This window comes from Salmo salar, chromosome ssa06 (assembly GCF_905237065.1).
Source record: "Salmo salar chromosome ssa06, Ssal_v3.1, whole genome shotgun sequence".
Classification (NCBI taxonomy): domain Eukaryota; kingdom Metazoa; phylum Chordata; class Actinopteri; order Salmoniformes; family Salmonidae; genus Salmo; species Salmo salar.
In genome coordinates this window covers 30972237-30995319 of record NC_059447.1, presented here as the reverse complement: position 1 = coordinate 30995319, position 23083 = coordinate 30972237, and the positions used below count along the sequence as shown (strand labels likewise).

The 23083-nt window shown below is 43.7% G+C and overlaps 1 protein-coding gene across 5 annotated transcripts in view; it reads right to left on the bottom strand.

Annotated features, from left to right (window-relative positions):
• LOC106601438 (RNA binding protein fox-1 homolog 3) overlaps window positions 1-23083 on the bottom strand; it is a 380636-nt gene that overhangs the window by 331995 nt on the left and 25558 nt on the right. For all 5 annotated transcript variants that reach the window (XM_045720266.1, XM_045720265.1, XM_045720263.1 and 2 more), the window contains exon 2: window positions 7740-7869. The gene's annotated coding sequence lies outside the window, so the exon portion shown is untranslated. The remainder of the gene's footprint in view (window positions 1-7739; window positions 7870-23083) is intronic.

Below are 23083 nucleotides of genomic sequence, written 5' to 3'. Positions count from 1 at the left end.
CGTTTGAAACCACCAAGACTCTTGCTAAAGCTGGCCGCCCGGCCAATCTGACCAATCGGGACAGAGCTCCAGAGTCCCTCTATGGAGATAGGAGAACCTTCCAGAAGGACAACCATCTCTGCAGCACTATATCAATCAGGCCTCTATGGTAGAGTGGCCAGATGGAAGCCACTCCTCAGTAAAAGGCACATGACAGCCCGCTTGGAGTTTACCAAAAAGCACCTAAAGGACTCTCAGACCATGAGAAACCAAATTCTCTGGTCTGATAAAAATCAAGATTGAACTCTTTGGCCTGAATGCCAAGCGTCACTTCTGGAGGAAACCTGGCACCATCCCTACTGTAAATGTGGGGATGTTTTTCAGCGGCAGGGACTGGGAGACTAGTCAGGATCGAGGGAAAGGTGAACGGAGCAAAGTACAGTGAGATCCTTGATGAAAACCTGCTCCAGAGCGCTCAGGACCTCAGACTGGGGAAAAAGTTAACCTTCCAACAGGACAACGACCCTAAGTACACAGCCAAGACAATGCAGAAGTGGCTTCGGGACAAGAGTCTAAATGTCCTTGAGTGGCCCAGCGAGAGCCTAGACTTGAACCCGATCTCTGGAGAGACCTGAAAATTGCTGTGCAGCGATGCTACCCATCCAACCTGACAGAGCTTGAGAGGATCTGCAGAGAAGAATGGTAGAAACTCCCCAAATACAGGTGTGACAAGCTTGTAGCAATATACCCAAGACTCAAGGCTGTAATCGCTGCCAAAGGTGCTTCAACAAAGTACTAAGTAAAGGGTCTGAATACTTATGTAAATGTGATATTTCAGTTTTTTGCAAACATTTCTAAAACCTGTTTTTGCTTTGTCATTAGGGGGTAGATTGATGAGGAAAAAACTATTTTATCCATTTTAGAATAAGGCTGTAACGTAACAGAATATTGAAAAAGTCAAGGGGTCTGAATACTTTCTGAATGTACATACATGGGGCATTAGTCTCAAGGATCAGGGCTGAGTACCGGGCAGGTAGCTGGCTAGTGATGGCTGTTCAACAGTCTGATGGCCTCGCGATAGAAGCTGTTTCTCAGTGTCTTGGTCCCGGCTCTGATGCACCTGTACCGTCTCTGTCTGCTAGATGGTAGCAGAGTAAACAGACCGTGGCTCAGGTGGCTGAGGTCCTTGCTGATCTTCTTGACCTTCCTTTGACACTGGGTGCTATAAATGTCCTGGAGGGCAGGCAGCGTGCCCTCGGTGATGCGGTTGAGGGCGTTACAGTTGCCGTACCAGGCGGTAATGCAGCCTGACAGAATGCTCTCAATGGTGCATCTATAGAAGTTTGTGAGGGTGTTAGGGGCCATGCAGAATTGATTCAACTGCGGAGGTTGAAGAGGCAGTGTTGTGCCTTCTTCCCCAAGGTGATGGCACCATTTCAGGTCATCAGTGATGTGCATGCCAAGGAACCTTTGAAGCTTTTGACCCGCTCCACTGCAGCCCCGTTGATGTGAATGGGGGAGTACTTCCTCTTCACTCTACTGTTTTGTCTCATGTCTACACTGTACTGCAGGTGTAAACCACATTGTGCCTACCCATCTCAGAAGCGGCAGCTCAGAAGCTGCTTCCAATTGTGTCCCTGTGCAGGTAAATACACTGCTCAAAAAATAAAGGGAACACTAAAATAACACATCCTAGATCTAATGAATGAAATAATCTTATTAAATACTTTTTTCTTTACATAGTTGAATGTGCTGACAACAAAATCACACAAAAATAATCAATGGAAATCCAATTTATCAACCCATGGAGGTCTGGATTTGGAGTCACACTCAAAATTAAAGTGGAAAACCACACTACAGGCTGATCCAACTTTGATGTAATGTCCTTAAAACAAGTCAAAATGAGGCTCAGTAGTGTGTGTGGCCTCCACGTGCCTGTATGACCTCCCTACAACGCTTGGGCATGCTCCTGATGAGGTGGCGAATGGTCTCCTGAGGGATCTCCTCCGAGACCTGGACTAAAGCATCCGCCAACTCCTGGACAGTCTGTGGTGCAACGTGGCGTTGGTGGATGGAGCGAGACATGATGTCCCAGATTTGCTCAATTGGATTCAGGTCTGGGGAACGGGCGGGCTAGTCCATAGCATCAATGCCTTCCTCTTGCAGGAACTGCTGACACACTCCAGCCACATGAAGTCTAGCATTGTCTTGCATTAGGAGGAACCCAGGGCCAACCGCACCAGCATATGGTCTCACAAGGGGTCTGAGGATCTCATCTCGGTACCTAATGGCAGTCAGGCTACCTCTGGCGAGTACATGGAGGGCTGTTCGGCCCCCCAAAGAAATGCCACCCCACACCATGACTGACCCACTGCCAAACCGGTCATGCTGGAGGATGTTGCAGGCAGCAGAACGTTCTCCACGGCGTCTCCAGACTCTGTCACGTCTGTCACGTGCTCAGTGTGAACCTGCTTTCATCTGTGAAGAGCACAGGGCGCCAGTGGCGAATTTTCCAATCTTGGTGTTCTCTGGCAAATGCCAAACGTCCTGCACGGTGTTGGGCTGTAAGCACAACCCCCACCTGTGGACGTTGGGCCCTCATACCACCCTCATGGAGTCTGTTTCTGACCGTTTGAGCAGACACATGCACATTTGTGGCCTGCTGGAGGTCATTTTGCAGGGCTCTGCCAGTGCTCCTCCTGCTCCTCCTTGCACAAAGGCAGAGGTAGCGGTCCTGCTGCTGGGCTGTTGCCCTCCTACGGCCTCCTCCACGTCTCCTGATGTACTGGCCTGTCTCCTGGTAGCGCCTCCATGCTCTGGACACTACGCTGACAGACACAGCAAACCTTCTTGCCACAGCTCGCATTGATGTGCCATCCTGGATGAGCTGCACTACCTGAGCCACATGCTACCACTAGAGTGAAAGCACCGCCAGCATTCAAAAGTGACCAAAACATCAGCCAGGAAGCATGGGAACTGAGAAGTGGTCTGTGGTCACCACCTGCAGAACCACTCCTTTATTGGGGGTGTCTTGCTAATTGCCTATAATTTCCACCTGTTGTCTATTCCATTTGCACAACAGCATGTGAAATGTATTGTCAATCAGTGTTGCTTCCTAAGTGGACAGTTTGATTTCACAGAAGTGTGATTGACTTGGAGTTACATTGTGTTGTTTAAGTGTTCCCTTTATTTTTTTGAGCAGTGTATATTGTTTACTTTTTGTGTGCTTTGAAATGCATTGTGTCATGATAAAATTCCATCCAAAGTGTTTTCAATATACCTAATATTATGACACATTTTTGTTGATTCTCTATGTCATTTCAAACTAGAAGATTATACTTTATACTCTGCAATTGAGCACCCATCCAGCTTTTGATTCAAACAAGCAAATTCAAACAAGCGAATGTACCGAGCTTGATTTTTAAACACGTCAATGAGTCTAATTAGTCTCATTCTCCCATCCCCAATAATGTTCCTAAAAGCTGGGCCCAGTCATTTCTTTAAGATGGCAGGGGGGCTCTTAACAAGATAAGCCCTGAGATCAGTGTTCCTGAAGGAACATTACCTGAACAATCGAGCTGATGAAAATTACTGTAGTGTACCGCAGCCTGCTTGGAAACAGCTGAAGTGCTGTTCAAACGTCTCAGATAAACAACCAACAGGAGTACCACTAGAACACCTATAATTCCCACTCCGCACAGGGAAAGGCTGAGAAAGACGGGAGATGATCCTATTTGTACTGAGACTTGATTAAGAAACAGGCTTCAAATCCCGCTATTTAACAAGGTGGTGGGGATTAAAAAGGTCTCTCCAAATCCTGAGAACAGCAAACTGTTTGCCTGGAAAGCTCTTTTCATAGTGCTCCACTGAGGGCTGAAAGCTGAGAGGAGAAACCACTACTCACCTCCTCTCATTAAAATGATCTCAGCTCTCACAGAGTGATTGGTCCAAGGGACTTGATGACTGCCAGACAGATGCAGGCATTAGTTTGCTGTTTCTTTCTAACATAGGAAGGAACGACCTTGGCTTAAACATGTTTTTCAGATGCCATTCTCTGTGGAGGTTCCAACAGATATGAGGCATTTGGCATTGGGGGAGGGCTTTGTGTGTGTGTGTGTGTGTGTGTGTGTGTGTGTGTGTGTGTGTGTGTGTGTGTGTGTGTGTGTGTGTGTGTGTGTGTGTGTGTGTGTGTGTGTGTGTGTGTGTGTGTGTGTGTGTGTGTGTGTGTGTGCGTGCGTGCGTGCGTGTGTGTGTGTGTGTGTGCCCTTGTGTTGATATCTGCTCTGGCTTTGACTGCTGTTGGCAATTTAAGATAGGGCGCTCTCACAATGCCTCAGCAGTCTGAGATGTGCAATATTGACTGGTTTCAATTTCCTCCATTTTGACAGCCCATTTCGGCCGCAACTCTGAATAAAGAGGGCCATAGTCTCAGGCATTGCAGTACACATCACTTTCCGATCAAATGTTCCCCTCTCCCCCAAGCCTTTAGGGAGACTACACAACACTGGCATACATAACACTGGATGAATATAGCCTGGACACAGCCATTACTGCAAACCACAGTCAAGTCCAATAGAAGCACCAAATGATTTACGTATCCTCAAACTGAAGTCATTTTGAATGGTATATGCACCATTAAAAATAAAATGAAGAAATTATCAAGCCAACGGCTGACGCTCATTGAATTACATGTTCAGCTTGACAGCTCTGTGTTGGTGAAGAAATGAAAGTAAAATTAGATTTTGAAAAATGAATATGGGGAAAAGCAGTATTGCTTTCTCGGAATTGTCAAACTTGACAGTGCTATTACCATCACTACAAGATCAGCAGTTGGCATGTTGTATTCGGTGTACAGAATTTAGCTGTTTCACCCCCCGCTGTTTCAATGGATTGATTGAATTACATGTAAATGAAGGAAACGGAGCAATTTCAACAACATTGCCTCTTTTATCATAGTCCTAATCCAACTGACAAACCCTTTTTGGCAATATGGAAGTATAGCACTACCAGAAAGCATCAGAATATGAACACACCTTCAAAACATCACAGAGCTAGTGTAGGCTATGCCCATAAAAATTGCTTCAGGCAAAGAACTGAGACAATTTTCTGATAGCGTTATAGTAACACATTGTTGAAGTCTAATCTGTTGACATAGAGTATACTAGTTTGTATGTGCCAGGGAGCTCTGACCTGATATATGAGGGTCGTATTCTATACAGACCATTCTTCTTAGCTCTTCCACATCGTGCTCTAAGTCAGGTCTGAGGCGGAGACTCCATGAATGACCCTTAATGTGACAGAGAAATGGGGATCACTTTCTCTCTGTGGCTCTGCCAGCGGTCTGATGATATCGACTAGATGGTGTGAGCGGGCGGGGGAGACTCCAAAAAGCGGATTAAAGCGAGGAGATAAGGCTGTAATTAAGCCCTATCTCTGGACAGCCACTGAAGAAAATAAATCATCCTTCACAGCCTTGCCACTGTTGAAATACACTAACAATTATTCAATAATTAATTCTTATGCATGCATGAGCCAAACACTAATAGGACATATTTTAACTACAACATTATAGCGCACTGTTCAATTAAATTAATTGGGAATGCATTTATGATCAATGTAATACATCACCTTTTTCATATTTTTTAATCACTCTATTGTAATTGTATTAGCTCTGTTGTCAGGCCTTTTATGATGCAGCCTATGTTTAATTTCCCTTTCCAGACATTTCTAATTGAGAAGTGAGATATATAGGCTTGTGGCACTAGACATACTACAGGAGACATTAGCAAGGGCCCTCGGGGTGCCACTGCTGCTATCCATCCTGCATTGTTAACAGGAAGTTAATAACATGAAGTTGAAGTATAATGAGAAGTCACCTTACAGGGTGCTGGAGTTACTCCTTCAGAGGACACTGTGAAATATGGCTGGACAAGGGCCCTCCACAATCAACCATCTCTAATCTCCAGTTCACACAGAAAAATTACCATAGAGTGAAACTTCACTGTGAATGGTGGTGCATGAGAGATGATAGGATTCAAATGAAATACATTGATCAAATGAGGTGAAAATACTTGGATCCTCTGATTTAAAAGGACTTCTAGTTGACATAGAAAAAGATTACACTCCCAAGCAAATGTGCCCTGTCTGTCTCAAATTGGTCACATCTGGACTGAGAAGAGAGTATTTATCAAGCGAGAAATTGCAATTAAATAATTTAACCCTAGACTTTGAAATAATATTGTATTGTAATGACGGTTTTTACCTTTGTTGAATCAACAATTCCTTAGGTCCATGTGTTGCGTTGTTTCCCTACTGTTAAGAGTGTTTTCACCATTTAGTTTCTAGCTACTATAGACTTTTTACTGTAGCTCTGGGACCCTTTTATGTCATCTAGTGTTGCACCAAAGATGTTTCCCAAATTGTTTTATAACACAGAACACATTCATCAAAGTATTCTATTTTCTTAAATCCTCCTTTTCTCTTCTAGATTCTAACACAATCATGCAATGTCTCTGGACATGGTAAGTGTTTCAAAGGCTTTCCTATGCAGAGGGTTATTAGACATGGGTAAACAGAAGCCATCTTTGAAATGCCTTGACATTTCCTCATCAACTGAAATGCAAACAGTGTGGAGCCTTCATCATATTCCAGTAGAAAAGGTCTGATCGCACCGAATGTTGTGGTCAACACCGTGCAAGGGGACGTGAGACCACATATGTGATTACATTACACCAGCTAGCCATTCCACGTTCAACCCCTGCTGTTCACCACTGGCAGTCATAGCAACCACAAAGGAATTATAAACTGCTTGGAATAACTTGTCCTTCATGAATGATACTGTTCAGCTTCCAACTATCTGGGTAATACATACACCACAGCTTTATATCAGGTGTTGCTGTTTGTCATGGCCTTATCGAAAGTTTCCTCCCTCTTGTCCTTTATCATACACTGTAACACCTTGACAGGAAGAGATAGCAGAAAGTATGAGGTGTCCTTTTCTACAGGTGAAACTCTCTTAAAGGCCTAATGTGGAGGGAGTCGTAAAATCTCAACTATTATTACCATCCATTAATGGTCCACACTTCATTCAGCACCAATTAGGCTTTTTCTCCCCATCCTCTGTATCCTGAGGCAACCAGTCTAGGATTTGGAGATGGGGAGAGACAACCATTCCACTAGGAGCACTGAATCACCAGGTTTAAGTACTCAGACTGCTTGAGTCTCCTCTCGAGAATGATATCCAGAAGGAAACAAAGAAGTCATAATTGTTTGAGTGACAGACTTTATGTCTCTGCACTGCAAGGTCAGATATTGTGATCTCTGGCATGGGAGGATTTCTTATAGAATAACTTACAGTAGTAGTGTGTGTCACAGTCAAGTGTAAAATTTAAGCTAAATACTGTATGTTTTTTTGGTTCATTTATAATTCATTATTAATAGGAGAGAGCTGGCTTGGAAAAAGGTAAGCATCAGCTTCAATAGAATAAGTTAAAATAGCAGAGGACAGAGGAGTAACCAAACTAGAATTGTGTGATCACTTGCATGCCAACTTCAACCTTGTCCCTCCCAAAAAGCCATAAGGAAGAAATGTTTTCAGAGGTTCATTTGTGACTATATTATCACGAGAACTAGGGTAATTGCCAACAAATGACAAAAAAGGACTATTGAAAACCAATTTGGCTTATAACTGACCGTGCTATGTCCTCTCAGCAGGTGGTTATTCATAATACAGCAGGTAATTCATATGAATTATTTCCTACCTGTCATTCACCTTGTTCCAGCGGCTCACTGTTGAAGTAATTGTAGTTCCTATAGATTTCACGCTGGCACCTACGGCTGCTTTCTTGGCTGACCTTCCTGGACTCTCCCTTCAACCAATTATCTGTGGGCCTTGCAGAGAAAGACACAAGTGTAAATATTCCAAAGAGAATCCTGTGGCCTCATTGATCCACAGCCAATACTTCCTGAAACTGATCCTGGTCAATACATAACTACAGAAATAGCTAAGGATAGTAGCGTAAAAATAGAGCATACAGATGTATATGTTATGTCCGTACACTGTGCTACTGCCATCGTTGGTTGTCAGTCATTAAAATGTAAAAAAAACTCACTTATGAAAAACATTGTACATTTGGCAATGTGCACTGAGTATGTTAAGCATTTTCAGCAGTTAAACAAATCAGTGAGGTAACTTACTAAGGTGGTTATGGGTATGATTTTAAAGTTAGATATGTGATTAGAGTACAGTGAGATTCCACATGTCCAAACAAATAACCCTTTAACAGAAGATTATTTGTAAGTCAAGCCATCTGACAGATTGAATGGAAGGTATATGACCAACAAAATGGCCTCAATAGAAACAGTTCAGTGAGCATTCTTTCTGAAAACCTCTGGAAATGGCTATGAATACATCACATTGGCCTTTCTACATGTTCCACATCTGAATTCAGTATCACAGCTAGCAAGCCATTTGCCTTAAAATGTTTAATCTTCAAATGAAAACAGGCCACCTCCATGCAAAGAGCTGTGATGGTAAGTATGAGAGCAGGGTCATTTGGTGCCAACAAAGTATTGGTAAAATTAGTTTCCATGGAGACTGATATGCTCTCATATGCGAAGAGTGGCATTTTGGAATGAATGAAGCAAACTGCGGGTCACAAGATAATGGGCTCAGACAAAGAGAGACAGTGTCAACACCAGTGTGTTCACCCAGTCTGAGGTTTCGCCACACAAAGAAAGGGCTTCACCTGTAATGCACATGTCCTGCTGCCACAAAGTGTTTAGGCTTTCCATTGTTAGGCCAAATCCCTTAGAAATGGGTCCTCTTAAACAAAATAGATTTAAAAAATCGTTTTTTTTCATTAATACCTCATCGAGTACAATTTCATAGATACACGTGTGTGGAATTACATCCTAACAGCTTTCACAGTTATAGTGTATGGGTGAAGTAATACAGTCACCTATGAAACAAATACCCATAAAGCACTGCTCAAAGGTGACCCTTTTGATGGGGCTTCCTGTAATGCTCTGTGAGGAAGCAGGAACTAGAGCAACTGAAATATATGCCTTTGAATCCCATGACCTCTGTGCCAAGATCATGTTGAAACAACTGCACTGTGATGATTGTCAGAGAAATTGACATGCACACACACAGCAATAAACGTGTGACAATGCAGACACAAGACACAACCTCCGATGCCTATCTTTTCAGCGAGAGCCACTGTCATTGGTTGCAAGGTGAGCCACCTGTACACGCCTTAGAAGCTTATTGATGTGATTGAGTTGTGATTTTTGCTTATCTCCGTAATATCAGTCACCTTGTTTTTCTATCAAAAGTCAACAACGGCACTATCTAACCCTGATATGGAGCCAATTAAATCCTTGTTTCAATCTACTGTGCCAGGGTGCTGTGAAGTGCATTCTAATGTCTCCTCAATTCAACACTTAACCCCTCAGAGTCTGGACTCCTGCATTTGGTGCATTTAGAGACTGGGATAACTCAGGGATGGCTCAGCATGCAGACAGTTTGTGTGTCCACAGCCTGGTGTATATGTGGAGTAGGAGCCTACGGTTTATCAGAGAGGTGAGGGAGAAGGTGACGCTATTGACACACAGAGGCACAGCTAAGCCACTTCAGATCCCAATCGATCACAGGTCCACTCCACTACATGTGGGATTCTCCCATTAAACCCAGATTTTTCCTGTCTGCCTCCCAGACCCCGGGACAGAGAGAGCTGGACTGTACCCATCCAACTCTAATATAGTCACAATTTGCACTGGCCAGACAAGTCAAATGTCCTCTAATTTGGTATTTGCCCATGTCAATGAGTCTGGTTCCTCTCAAGGTTTCGTTGAGTTCTCGTGAAGGACTTTCTTTACCTTGTTAATACTGTCCGCTTAGGATAGTTTCATAAAGGTCCGGAGTGGGACTATTTTAAATGGTCTGTGACAGTGACGTTGTAAAAAAGCTCCTTAAAATCAAACTGTAATTGGATTAGCTAGGAATGAGTCCCAGACTTCATCTAACGGAGCTGCAGGAGCATCCTTATTAACCTGGCCCAACACTGACTTGACTGATGGCTGGCCCGCTTTGTTTGTTTTGCCTGATCTCTGTCAGTCACGCCCCACATAATTATTGTGTGCCTTCGCAGGTTACATAGTGAATATTAGCTGCACTGTAAGCACACTTTAATTACATGGGCAAGTGGGTTGAGTTAATAAGGCTGCTTCAAAAAAACACAGTGCATCTCCCTCCTCCAGTTACCATGGCGTTGTGTTCAGGGATGGATAGGGTGTCTGTGCAGCTATGTTCTGTGATGTAAATAAAATGGTGGCAAAATGATAAGCAGACTGATTGACATCCTGTCTGGAGAGACTTGACAGTTTGAAATGACATTAATGCGTATCTCTTTATTGTTAAATCTATATGTTCTGAACCTACAGTATGCAATCGAAAATGGTGTGTTGTGCCTAGTTGAATTTGTGTCGATGCCTATCTCCTAGAACCCATTGCTGATTCCTCTCATGCCTGTGTAGCGATGCAGAAGCCATCTACTCTGATGTTCACAGGTCAAGTCAGATTCATCTCAGGGCTATCTGATATCAATGCATCCCAGCGCTGTGCTGTGCTGTGTGAGAGAAATGACACATTTAGATTACATGGGTGCCTTTAAAAGCCTTCAGCTGTACCGCGCCAGGCTTTCAATAGGTGGGAACACAGCGTTCATGTTATCTCCCTGGCTGCCAGTGCTCTCTTTTGCAGGCTTCTTTTAAAGGCAAGCCCACAAGGTCTTATTATTGGCAGGTTCAAGGGCAATATAAATCAGCTATGACACGTCCCATCGTTGTTATGTAGGGCGCAGAGGTCTCGGTCTGCGCCAGCCAGGGTCTCAGGTTGACCCTTTGTGTCTGAGGCGAGATCACATTAACAGCCTGACTCATTACATTAACAGTGCTGCTACCAGCGCAACATGAATAATGCCTACCCTTTCTGAAGGGGTTACAAACCAGTCAGAGCACAGCACACGGGAAGAAAGCATCATACTATTAGTATCCATGAATCCATAAACGACACACGCTGTCTAGAAATGGGTACGGATGTTGAAACATATGCAAAGGCACTTTCTTCAACACATTAACGGTAGATGAGAGACAATATCTGTGAGTGAAACCTGCTGTTTACATTGTGTTCTCTGATTCAAAACGTAGAGGCTCGGTGGGAAATGTCCTTAGCATCAATCAAGCCAATCGTTTTGCTCGGCTGCTGATGCTTTGTTAATGGTTTTTATGCAGTGCATGCCGTGCTACGCTTGGGACCATTCCATTGGGTCAGCAGAATTTGGGGGATTCTTTTATTGCACAGCAGCTCAATCTTTTTTAACCTCCCCCACCCCACCCTCCCTTCCTTTTTCACCCCAGCACCGGGGGATCCGTCACAAATCAAGGCTGGGGAGGTCAACAAAAGCAAACCATGCCAGACGCACTGACTGACACATCAAAAGCTCCCCTGGCTGCGATACACGCTCTGCCTTCCTTCCCTTCCGACCAATTTAGCTCGGTCCGAGGGGAGCCCCATAATCCATGCTTCTCAAAGTGTGCTTAATCAACCTCTGATTAAGAGAGAGCACGTTGAGAGGTGCCGAGCAAAGCAACCCCCCACCCCCCCATCTCCATGCCCCATCCACTCCACAAACCTTGAGTCAAACAAAAGAGGCGAAGGAGAGGAGGGGTGGCGGTGGGGCGGAGGGGTTCTTGATTTGTTTGTTTTCTCCTCTTTGTCCTTTGTCCCCATCAAACAACGTATTCTCTTTTGTTCTGTGTTGGGCCCCTCATTCCGTTCACGTCCACAAATGGGAATTACAAATCTGACGTTTCAGTCTTTTTCTAATTTCTTTTTTTCTCCTTCTTTTTCTCTCCTCCCTTTTTCCTGTTTTTGTTATGAGTGTCCTCCGGGTGTTGGAGAATGAATTAAACATCAGGGTGTTGGTGGGAAGGGCACAGCGTTTCCTGAATGGATTGAATGCAGAGAGGGGTGTCTTGGTGGTGGAGAGCAGCAGTGGAGGTGACAGCAAATGGCCTCGCTAGGGGGACCAGGTGCACATGGGGCTGAGTTTGACCTCTATCATACGCCCTTCACCACATGTACTAATTTTTTCTCTCAGTTTCTCTCACTCACTTTTATCCTTCTGATCGCTTTCTTCACACTTTGGTCTTCTATGGCTTCGCCAGCAGTCAGTGTATCTTTGTACAAGATTAAGCTGTGTAGATTTCAAAGAGATGAAGTTTAATCACTTGGTATGTTCAAGAGGGAATGCTTTCATTTTGTATGTTTGTTTAATAAGAGATGTTAAACAGTATTTCCAATTTCCAAGTCGACACAAAGAAAGCTACTTCACCTCAAAAGTGGTCGAGAACTCAAAAGTGATCGAAAACACAAGGATTGGACTCGAGAAGAAAAAAGTTAATATTTAGGCAGTAGAAAAGTCCCAATAAATACATTATTAAGTGAAAGTCACAGAGAGAGAGATAAAAGAACAGATAGATGGGTCTTTTCAACCCACACTCCTCTATCTCCTCAGCCAACCTCCTCTGTCAACCAACTCTGCTATTTCAGACACACTCTGATCAACAAAGTACTGCGCTTGTCCATAGCAACACCCACATAAAACACACAGTCAAGGTTGTATAATCTCTTTACCCTCATCCTAGAATATAAACCTCTTCTGCCGTACCCACAGCACACGCAGGTCACTAAGTGGTGAAAAACTGCAACTCTTATAATGGCTTATGGTATTCAAAACGCATGAATTTATGACCCTGTAAATGATATCCAAAGGCTATGGTACTGTCAGCATGCAGGTATTATCATGGAATTTGTACAGTGGGTGGTACAACAGTCTACAGGTTCCATCTGTGGTCACTGTGCAGATAGAAATGCGTGTAAGAGGCCTCAATCTTTAAATTGTCTGTTCCTGCCACAGACAGCTTTTCAACTTTGATGTAAAGAAAAAACTTCCCCCAAAGCTATATCTCCTCAATCTCTCTCCCCTTCTCCTCCCCTCTCCTTGTATCAATTAGATTTTTGCATGTCAAGTCAGAAAGAGGTTGTCAGGGGAGATAGTGCTCTGTCTCACGTGATTGAGGTGGCAGCCATTTATAACAGAGGAGCCCAAAACGACAGATCCCCACTTATCTCAGCTACAGCTCGACTGCCGATGCCCTTTTCACTGAGGCAATGAGGATGAAGGTCTCACTGGGTCACTTTGTCAAAAGCAGCAGGACTATTACAAATCTCCCCAATCCATCCTTGTGTGGGGCATGGAGCTTTTCCACTGGGAGCAGAGTGGACTGTTTCAGCTCTGCCTCTCTCCTCAATCTATCTCTCTGTCTGTCTCTCATGCCAGGGTATATCAGAAAGGGCCCATTTGTTATCCTGGTTTCACTCCATCACCAAACCAGTTATTTGCTTATTTTATCTATCAAAGAAACCATGTTAATGCGAGCTATAAAATGTGTGTACCATTGTAGCGATCAAGTTCAGCCTTAGGACTGATTCTAGTCACATGAAATAGTCAACAACCGGAGGCAATTACACTAGCAGTAGGAAGATTGACACTGGTACTTTGATGTGAACAAACTTGAACATGGAGTTATACTCCCTATGAAAACGCTGGTCTGATCCCTATGTTAATACAGCTGTAAGATCTTAATTTGATCACACTGTTGCAGGAGATCTTTCCTGGAATAAAGGAAATGTAGTGTATTTGAGGTTAAAAAAGGCTTCTGAAGTTTGTGATTTCCACTTTGAAATTCCAGACTTAATTTTCCCGTACCAAAAATGTACGAAACCCTACAAAAATCTCAAATAATTATAATCAACATAATAATTAAAATGTCCAGTTGCTGCAGTGTTATTTTCTTGCTGTAGCAAACTGGCTCAAATTAAGATCCTAGATCTGTATTGTGTGGACTAATTGCGCGTCATACAGAGCCCTTGATGGAGTGAACATTTCTTCTATAGATGGATCCTCCTATGTGTCTACGTGCTTTGACACCTGCACCTCTGACTGACTGTCTGCCTGCCTCGGTCCAGGAACACTGGCTGACTGACTGACTGCCTCGGTCCAGGAACACTGACTGACTTCTACCCTCAAGCCATAAGACTCCTGTATATAGTCTCGCTATTGTTATTTTACTGCTGCTCTTTAATTACTTTTATTTCTTATTCTTATCCGTATTTTTTTAAACTGCATTGTTGGTTAGATCCTGTAAGTAAGCGTTTCACTGTAAGGTCTACTATACCTGCTGTATTCTGCGCATGTGGCTAATAAAATTTGATTTGATTTGATTGCCTCAATCCAGGAACACTGACTGACTGACTGACTGACTCGGTCCAGGAACACTGACTGACTGACTGCCTCGGTCCAGGAACACTGACTGACTGACTGACTGACCTCGGTCCAGGAACACTGACTGACTGACTGACTGACTGCCTCGGTCCAGGAAGATTGACTGACTGAATGCCTCGGTCCAGGAACACTGACTGACTGACTGCCTCGGTCCAGGAACACTGACTGACTGAATGCCTCGGTCCAGGAACACTGACTGACTGACTGCCTCGGTCCAGGAACACTGACTGACTGACTGCCTCGGTCCAGGAACACTGACTGACTGACTGCCTCGGTCCAGGAACACTGACTGACTGACTGCCTCGGTCCAGGAACACTGACTGACTGACTGCCTCGGTCCAGGAACACTGACTGACTGACTGACTGACTGCCTCGGTCCAGGAACACTGACTGACTGACTGCCTCGGTCCAGGAACACTGACTGACTGACTGACTGACTGCCTCGGTCCAGGAACACTGACTGACTGACTGCCTCGGTCCAGGAACACTGACTGACTGACTGCCTCGGTCCAGGAACACTGACTGACTGACTGACTGACTGCCTCGGTCCAGGAACACTGACTGACTGACTGACTGACTGCCTCAGTCCAGGAACACTGACTGACTAACTGACTGGGGATAATGTATCCCCCCTCGACAGCCAATATTTCATAAACCTGAGAGCAAATCCCATGATTTATAACTTTCACTTATTACCCAAGACACTTGAAATGATTGATTTATCCTCCCCAGTTGAAGCTATGTATATATATCAGCATTGAAAAAACGGAAGGGAAAAAAATACAATTACCTGACTAGGTGCCATGGGGGGATCTTTCCTTTAATGAGCCAGTCAACCTTCATGTGACAGTCGCATGCCCTCTGTGTCTCCATCATGCACTGTGACTCCGCCGTCATTATCAGTCGGACGGACGGACGGATGGACGCCCTATCTATGCAAATTCACTCCTCTCCATTTAGTTATGCAGGTTCCAAAGAATATCAATATCAACGAGTGGCTAAATAATATGGCATTTCAGGTTCAATAAGTAGTCAGGTCAATACAATACATTGTGAGTATTCAGTTGAAGTCGGAAGTTTACATACACTTAGGTTGGTGTCATTAAAACTCATTTTTCAAACAATCCACAAATTTCTTGTTAACAAACTACAGCTTTGGCAAGTCGGTTAGGACATCTACTTTGTGCCTGACACAAGTCATTTTTCCAACAATTGCTTACAGACAGATTATTTCACTGTATCACAATCCCAGTGGGTCAGAAATGTACATACACTAAGTTGACTGTGCCTTTAAACAGCTTGGAAAATTCCAGAAAATGGTTTCATGGCTTTAGAAGCTTCTGATAGGCTAATTGACATCATTTGAGTCAATTGGAGGTGTACCTGCGAATGCATTTCAAGGCCTACCTTCAAACTCAGTGCCTCTTTGCTTGACATCACGGAAAAATCAAAAGAAATCAGCCAAGACCTCAGAAAAAGAATTGTAGACCTCCACAAGTCTGGTTCATCCTTGGGAGCAATTTCCAAATGCCTGAAGGTACCACGTTCATCTGTACAAACAATAGTACGTAAGTATAAACACCATGGGACCACGCAGCCGTCATACCGCTCAGGAAGGAGACGCATTCTGTCTCCTAGAGATGAACGTACTTTGGTGCGAAAAGTGCAAATCAATCCCTGAACAACAGCAAAGAACCTTGTGAAGATGCTGGAGGAAACAGGTTCAAAAGTATCTATATCCACAGTAAAGCGAGTCATATATCGACATGTCCTGAAAGGGTGACCTCAACCCTATAAAGCCCGACCTCAATCCTATAAAGCCCTGACCTCAAGCCTATAGACAATTTGTGGGCAGAACTAAAAAAGCGTGTGCGAGCAAGGAGGCCTACAAACCTGACTCAGTTACACCAGCTCTGTCAGGAGGAATGGGCCAAAATTCAAAACTTATTGTGGGAAGCTTGTGGAAGGCTACCAGAAACGTTTGACCCAATTTAAAGGCAATGCTAACAAATACTAATTGAGTGTATGTAAACTTCTGACCCACTGGGAATGTGATGAAATAAATAAAAGCTGAAATAAATCATTCTCTCTGCTATTATTCTGACATTTCACATTCTTAAAATAAAGTGGTGATCCTAACTGACCTAAGACAGGGAATTTTTACTTGGATTAAATGTCAGGAATTGTGAAAAAATAAGTTTAAATGTATTTGGCTAAGGTGTATGTAAACTTCCCGACTTCAACTGTATCTGTCTGCTTTGCCCCAAAGTTGTGTATTTTAGATGAAATATAATACAAGTACTCCACTGAGAACAAACTAAAGCCATTACATTGAGAAAAACCCATGTGAAATTGTCACTATTGTCATCTTCAGTACGTCTATGATTGTCTCGTTACAAAGACACATTTAATGTTCCTTTTCTAAAACAACTATGTTAACAGGCTCTTAGAGCAGGAGAAGAAACAGATACCCAGACATGTCTACCACCACCACTGTCATCAGTTGAAATGTCATGGCCCTGCCATAATTAAACCTTGCCCACATTCTCCACCGAGAGTAAATAGGATTTTTAAATCATCCTGCGAAACATGTATTTGGCTTCTTGACATCTGATCCAGCATCTCTTGACACCCACTAACCATTCCCGGTACAGCCCAATCATTTGTCAGTGGCTGGGTGTAGGCTGGGGCCCCCTACCCTCATCAGAACCCATCATTACACCACAAGCTGTCAAATTAAAACTTTTAAATTGTGTGAACGCTTCCTTCGGAACTTTCCCTTTTTCCCAGCAACATATTGCAGAGATAATTGAGGATATTAGCAGCCAGACTGTTACCGCAAGATGAAAGGCGAGGAGGGAGCGGTGACAGCTCCTCTCGCTGGCGGCGGTAACGAGGGACTGTCAAAAGTCTCTCTGTGTTTATCTCGGATCATCTAGGGGGATTTAAAACCCTTACCTTCACAATTCCATTCTTTACGGCGCGTCCTTTATCCACAGTGATTTACGGAGGCTCAAGCCCTACGCCGTGTGATGAATGAGCGCTCTTCACAAGGTGTCAGGGCCAGGCAGCGGTGGGCGGCAGTGGCTCTCCCCCTCTCTCTCTCCCTCCATTTTTCTCCCGCTCTGTCTTTCTCTCCCTCTCTTGCCCCTCATTCCTCACCAAATTGAGGGCTGATGAGCTGCAGACTCTGAGCTCCTTTGGGGTGGTTTGTGGTCGGTTACTTTGCTAACACTTAAACCCATTAACATTAATAGTGGGTGATTGATAGCAAAACATGGCATAGTCTAAAAGATTTTTTCCAAATATAAATGTATTAGAATGTCATGGTAAGACTGATTGTTATAGCTATTTCTGTCTGACTACACAGACTTCACAGACAAAGTATTTTGGAAAACACAACACATTTCAGAATTGTTCTGCTGACATCACTGCCCTCACGTCGAGTGTCCATCATTCTCCACCATCCACAGAGAGACATATGACACTCTCTCTGCCGATCCATCTCACCCTCACTGTATTGTCTTGTAGTGTGTCAACGTCACATGTTGGGGCATTAGCTGTGCAGAACTCAGTGGATGAGGTCACCATTGACACCGTGCCACAATTAAATCAATGGCCTCTGGAGCTGTGGGAACATGCCTGGGTTGCTGTGGTTTCCAGCAGCACACATGGAGCAGCTGGAGATGAGCATTTTATCAGAGATGCTAAAGACCGCATTAGACGGGCGTGGCACCAGATCGGCTTTTACAGTGGTCTGCCGGGGCTCACCTACACACCTGCTGCTGAGAGACAGGGGCCAATGCTGGCCATATGCCACTCCTCTTCAATTTCAACAAAATGCACACTATCAAACCCCAGTGTCATATTTTCACCTAAAATGTGTCCCCTTGAAATTGTGTGCCGAGCCAAACTAGCCGACAGAAGGGATGAAAAGATAGTCTTTAAGCTGGAAGATACAGTCCCTACTCTACAATGAATACATTCAGCAGAACATTGCAATTTCACTCAGGATAAGTATCCACGGAATCAGTGTCACAGAAAAGTGATGTTTGGAATAGGTCCATTGAAAACAAGCTAAGGAAATGCACAAAGAGACAGACAAACTAATTCTCCCTCTTGGAGGCTGGGGAAAAGAAAAAGCAGGAGTGTCACATGGTTGGCAGTAAGTCTCTATTTAAATAAGTCCTTGCTTTAAATGCACGCCGTTCTTGTCTCTGTACAATAATCATGCCTTCAGTGCTCCAGAGTTTTGCAGTGCATTAAGATAAAAGTGCTAAAACAGTGTTTGTTCTGCCACCCCAAATGGAGGCTGCTAAGTGGAGTAGCATGCTGTTTCAGGAGAAGAGGGATGATACTAGCCGGAGTGTTTCTCTGAGTGGCAACACTTCACACTGCAGGGCTTTGCACCGACACCACACCTTCCATTTGTCATATAGCCTATATACAGTACATATATTATTTATAGAGGACCAAATGTTTGGTGTATTCATTTGATGAATTTGCTCATTATTTAAATTTTATTTAACTAGGCAAGTCAGTTAAGAGCAAATTCTTATTTACAGCCAACCCCAGCAATGCTGGGCCAATTGTGCACCTACCTATGGGACACCCAATCACGACCAGTTGTGATACAGCCTGGAATCAAACCAGGGTCTGTAGTGATGCCTCAAGCACTGAGATGCAGTACCTTATACCGCTGCACCACTCGGGAGCCCGATAATGCTATTCGTAATTCAGCAAAGCTATTACTCATACTAGTTACTGACTTTTGTGAGCATTTAAACAAAAAAAAATCATAGATTACTTTCAAAGGACCAAGCATGCTAGGTTATATAGCGTTGCTAAGAACTAAACCTTTAGGTGTAGGGACTCCCAATATTGACGAGTCGATACACTTCCAATGCAGTTGTATCATGAAAAATAAAGGCCACATACAGCATGCCGCAGGAGGCTGAGAGAGAAACTACTGTTCCTCTAATCCACTAAGTCACACTCTGAACTGGAGAGAATGCTGAGAATACTGCAGGCTCTGCTCCCTAATTCACCTTCCATAGTCCCCTCTAGTCACTTATGAGCTGTAAGTGGATTAAACTCAAAAACCCCACCAATGAAACATGGCAGAAAGTTGCATTTTCACCAACTAAACTTTCAATTCACTTTCAATAAAAGGTCATCCCTTTGAGAGCTTGTTCAATGAGAGATACATCCTCACTTAACATACATTACATGACCATAAGTATGTAGACACCTGCTCGTCAAACATTTCATTCCAAAATCATGGGCATTAATATGGAGTTGGTCCCCCCTTTGCTGCTATAACAGCCTCCACTCTTCTGTTGAAGGCTTTCCACTAGATGTTGGACCATTGCTGCGGGGACTTGCTTCCATTCAGCCAAAAGACCATTAGTGAGGTCGGGCACTGATGTTGGGCGATTAGGCCTGCCTCACAGTCAGAGTTCCAATTCATCCCAAAGGTGTTCAATGGGGTTGAGGTCAGGGCTCTGTGCAGGCCAGGCAAGTTCTTCCACACCAATCTCGACAAACCATTTCTGTATGAACTTCGCTTTGTACACGGAGGTATTCCAGAAACGGTTGCCACAAAGTTGGAAGTACAGAATTGTCTAGAATGTCATTGTATGCTGTAGTGTTAAGATTTCCATTCACTGGAACTAAGGGGCCTAGCCCCAGACCATTATTCCTCCTTCTCCAAACTTTAAAGTTGGTACTATGCAAGTAGTGAGTGTTGCAGACGATTTTTAAGCGCTATGCGCTTCAGCCCTCGGCGGTTCCATTCTGTGAGCTTGTGTGGCCTACCTCTTCGCGTCTGAGCCGTTGTTGCTCCTAGACGTTTCCTCTTCACAATAACAGCACCTGTAGTTGACCGGGGCAGCTCTAGCAGGGCAGAAATTTGATGAACTTGTCTTGCCATGTTGAAAGTCACCGTGCTCTTCAGTAAGGCCATTCTACTGCAAATGTCTATCTGCAGAGATTGCATGGCTGTGTGCTTTATTTTATAAACTTGCAGCAACGGGTGTGGCTGAAATATCCGAAACCACTAATTTGAAGGCGTGTACACATACTTTTATATACACTACCATTCAAAAGTTTAGGGTCACTTAGAAATGTTCTTGTTTTTGAAAGAAAAGCAAATTTTTTGTTCATTAAAATAACATCAAATTGATCATAAATACAGTGTAAACATTGTTTATGTAGAAAATGACTATTGTAGCTGGAAACTGATTTTTAATGGAATATCTACATAGGCGTACAGAGGCCCATTATCAGCAACCATCACTCCTGTGTTCCAATGGCACGTTATGTTAGCTAATTCAAGTTTAACATTTTAAAAGGCTAATTGATCATTAGAAAACCCTTTTGCAATTATGTTAGCACAGCTGAAAACTGTTGTTCTGATTAAACAAGATATAAAACTGGCCTTTTTTAGACTAGTTAAGTATCTGGAGCATCAGCATTTGTGGGTTCGATTACAGGCTCAAAATGGCCAGAAACAAAGACTTTCTTCTGAAACTCGTTAGTCTATTCTTGTTCTGAGAAATAAAGGCTATTCCATGTGCGAAATTGCCAAGAAAGTGAAGATCTGGTACAACGTTGTGTACCACTCCCTTCACAGAACAGCGCAAACTGTCTCTAAACAGAATAGAAAGAGGAGTGGAAGGCCCCGGTGCACAACTGAGCAAGAGGACAAGTACATTAGAGTGTCTAGTTTGAGAAAAAAATGCCTCACAAGTCCTCAACTGGCTGCTTAATTAAATAGTACCCGCAAAACACCAGTCTAAACGTCAACAGTGAAGAGACGACTCCTGGATGCTGGCCTTCTGCCAGCAGCATACCACCCTGCATCCCACTGCTGGCTTGCTTATGAAGCTAAGCAGGGTTGGTCCTGGTCAGTCCCTGGATGGGAGACCAGATGCTGCTGGAAGTGGTGTTGGAGGGCCAATAGGATGCACTGTTTCCTCTGGTCTAAAAAATATCCCACTGCCCTGTGTAGGGTGCTGTCTTTCAGATGGGATGTTAAATGGGTGTCCTGACTCTGTGAGGTCATTAAAGATCCCATGGCACTTATTGTAAGAGTAGGGGTGTTTACCCTGGTGTCCTGGCTAAATTGCCAAGCTGTCTGTCATATGGTCACCTAATCATCCCCAGCTTACAATTGGCTCATTCATCCCCCTCCTCTCTCATGTAACTATTCCCCAGGTTGTTGCTGTAAATGAGAATGTGTTCTCAGTCAACTTACCTGGTAAATAAAGAAAAAAAGAGCTAGTTCTCTGGAAAGGTTTTAGAACTCCGGGATGGCCCTTGGCTGCTTTCTGACAATTCCCCCAAAAATCGTATAAAACTACTGGGGATGAGGAAAATACGTTTGTTGCGAAGTTTAAGAGACTTGTGGTCGAGGGCATTGGAGAATTGCATTATGCCATTATAGGAGGGGGACGAGAGGAGGACCTTGGCCCCTACCACTCCACGCAAACGCATACATGCACTCACCCCCATAATGAGAATCCACCTCACCAAATCTTTCAATTCAAGGCTTGCTTAGATTGACTGTAATGCCTAAGTAATCAGCCTGTTCTGACCTACCTTGTCCCCAGCCAGGATTTATAGCTCCCAATTACTGATCTCTATTACCCAGTGTGCCAAGGGGAAGGAAGTCACACTCCTGGACGGAAGGCCACCGCTCTGTCTCACAGCCTGGGTGAACAGGTGCCACCAGGAAGCAACCCCTCCCTCCTACCCTCCCTCACTGTCATCCCACATTACTTTGCCAAGGACTACAGAAAACTTTTAATGCTCCCCTGAGCATCCGGATGTTCCTTGGTTTGTCTTTACTGTGTCTGTGCTTGCGCTATTGTGATAGATGAAAAGTGTTCCCTTTTCGTTTTTTTGGCAGAAAATGTTTTAGCGGAGGGGGGTGACATACATTACCGTTCAAAAGTTTAGGGTCACTTAGAAATGTCCTTGTTTTTGAAAGAAAAGCACATTTTTGTCCATTAAAATAACATCAAATTGATCATAAATACAGTGTAGACATTGTTAATATTGTAAATGACTATTGTAGCTGGAAATGGCAGATTTTTTATGGAATATCTACATAGGCGTACAGAGGCCAATTATCAGCAACCATCATTCATGTGTTCCAATGGCATGTTGTGTTAGCTAATCCAAGTTTATAATTTTAAAAGGCTTATTGATCATTAGAAAACTCTTTTGCAATTATGTTCGCACAGCTGAAAGCTGTTGTTCTGATTAAAGAAAATATAAAACTGTCCTTCTTTGGACTAGTTGAGTATCTGGAGCATCGGCATTTGTGGGTTCGATTACAGGCTCAAAATGGCTAGAAACAAAGACTTTCTTCTGAAACTTGTCAGTCTATTCTTGTTCTGAGAAATGAAGGCTGTTCCATGCGAGAAATTGCCAAGAAACTGAAGATCTCGTACAACGCTGTGTATGACTCCCTTCACAGAAAAAAGCAAACTGGATCTAACCAGAATAAAAAGAGAAGTGGGAGGCCCCGGTGCACAACTGAGCAAGAGGACAAGTACATTTTTTTTTAACCTTTATTTAACTAGGCAAGTCAGTTAAGAACAAATTCTTATTTTCAATGATGGCCTAGGAACAGTGGGTTAAACTGCCTTGTTCAGGGGCAGAACAACATATTTTTACCTTGTCAGCTC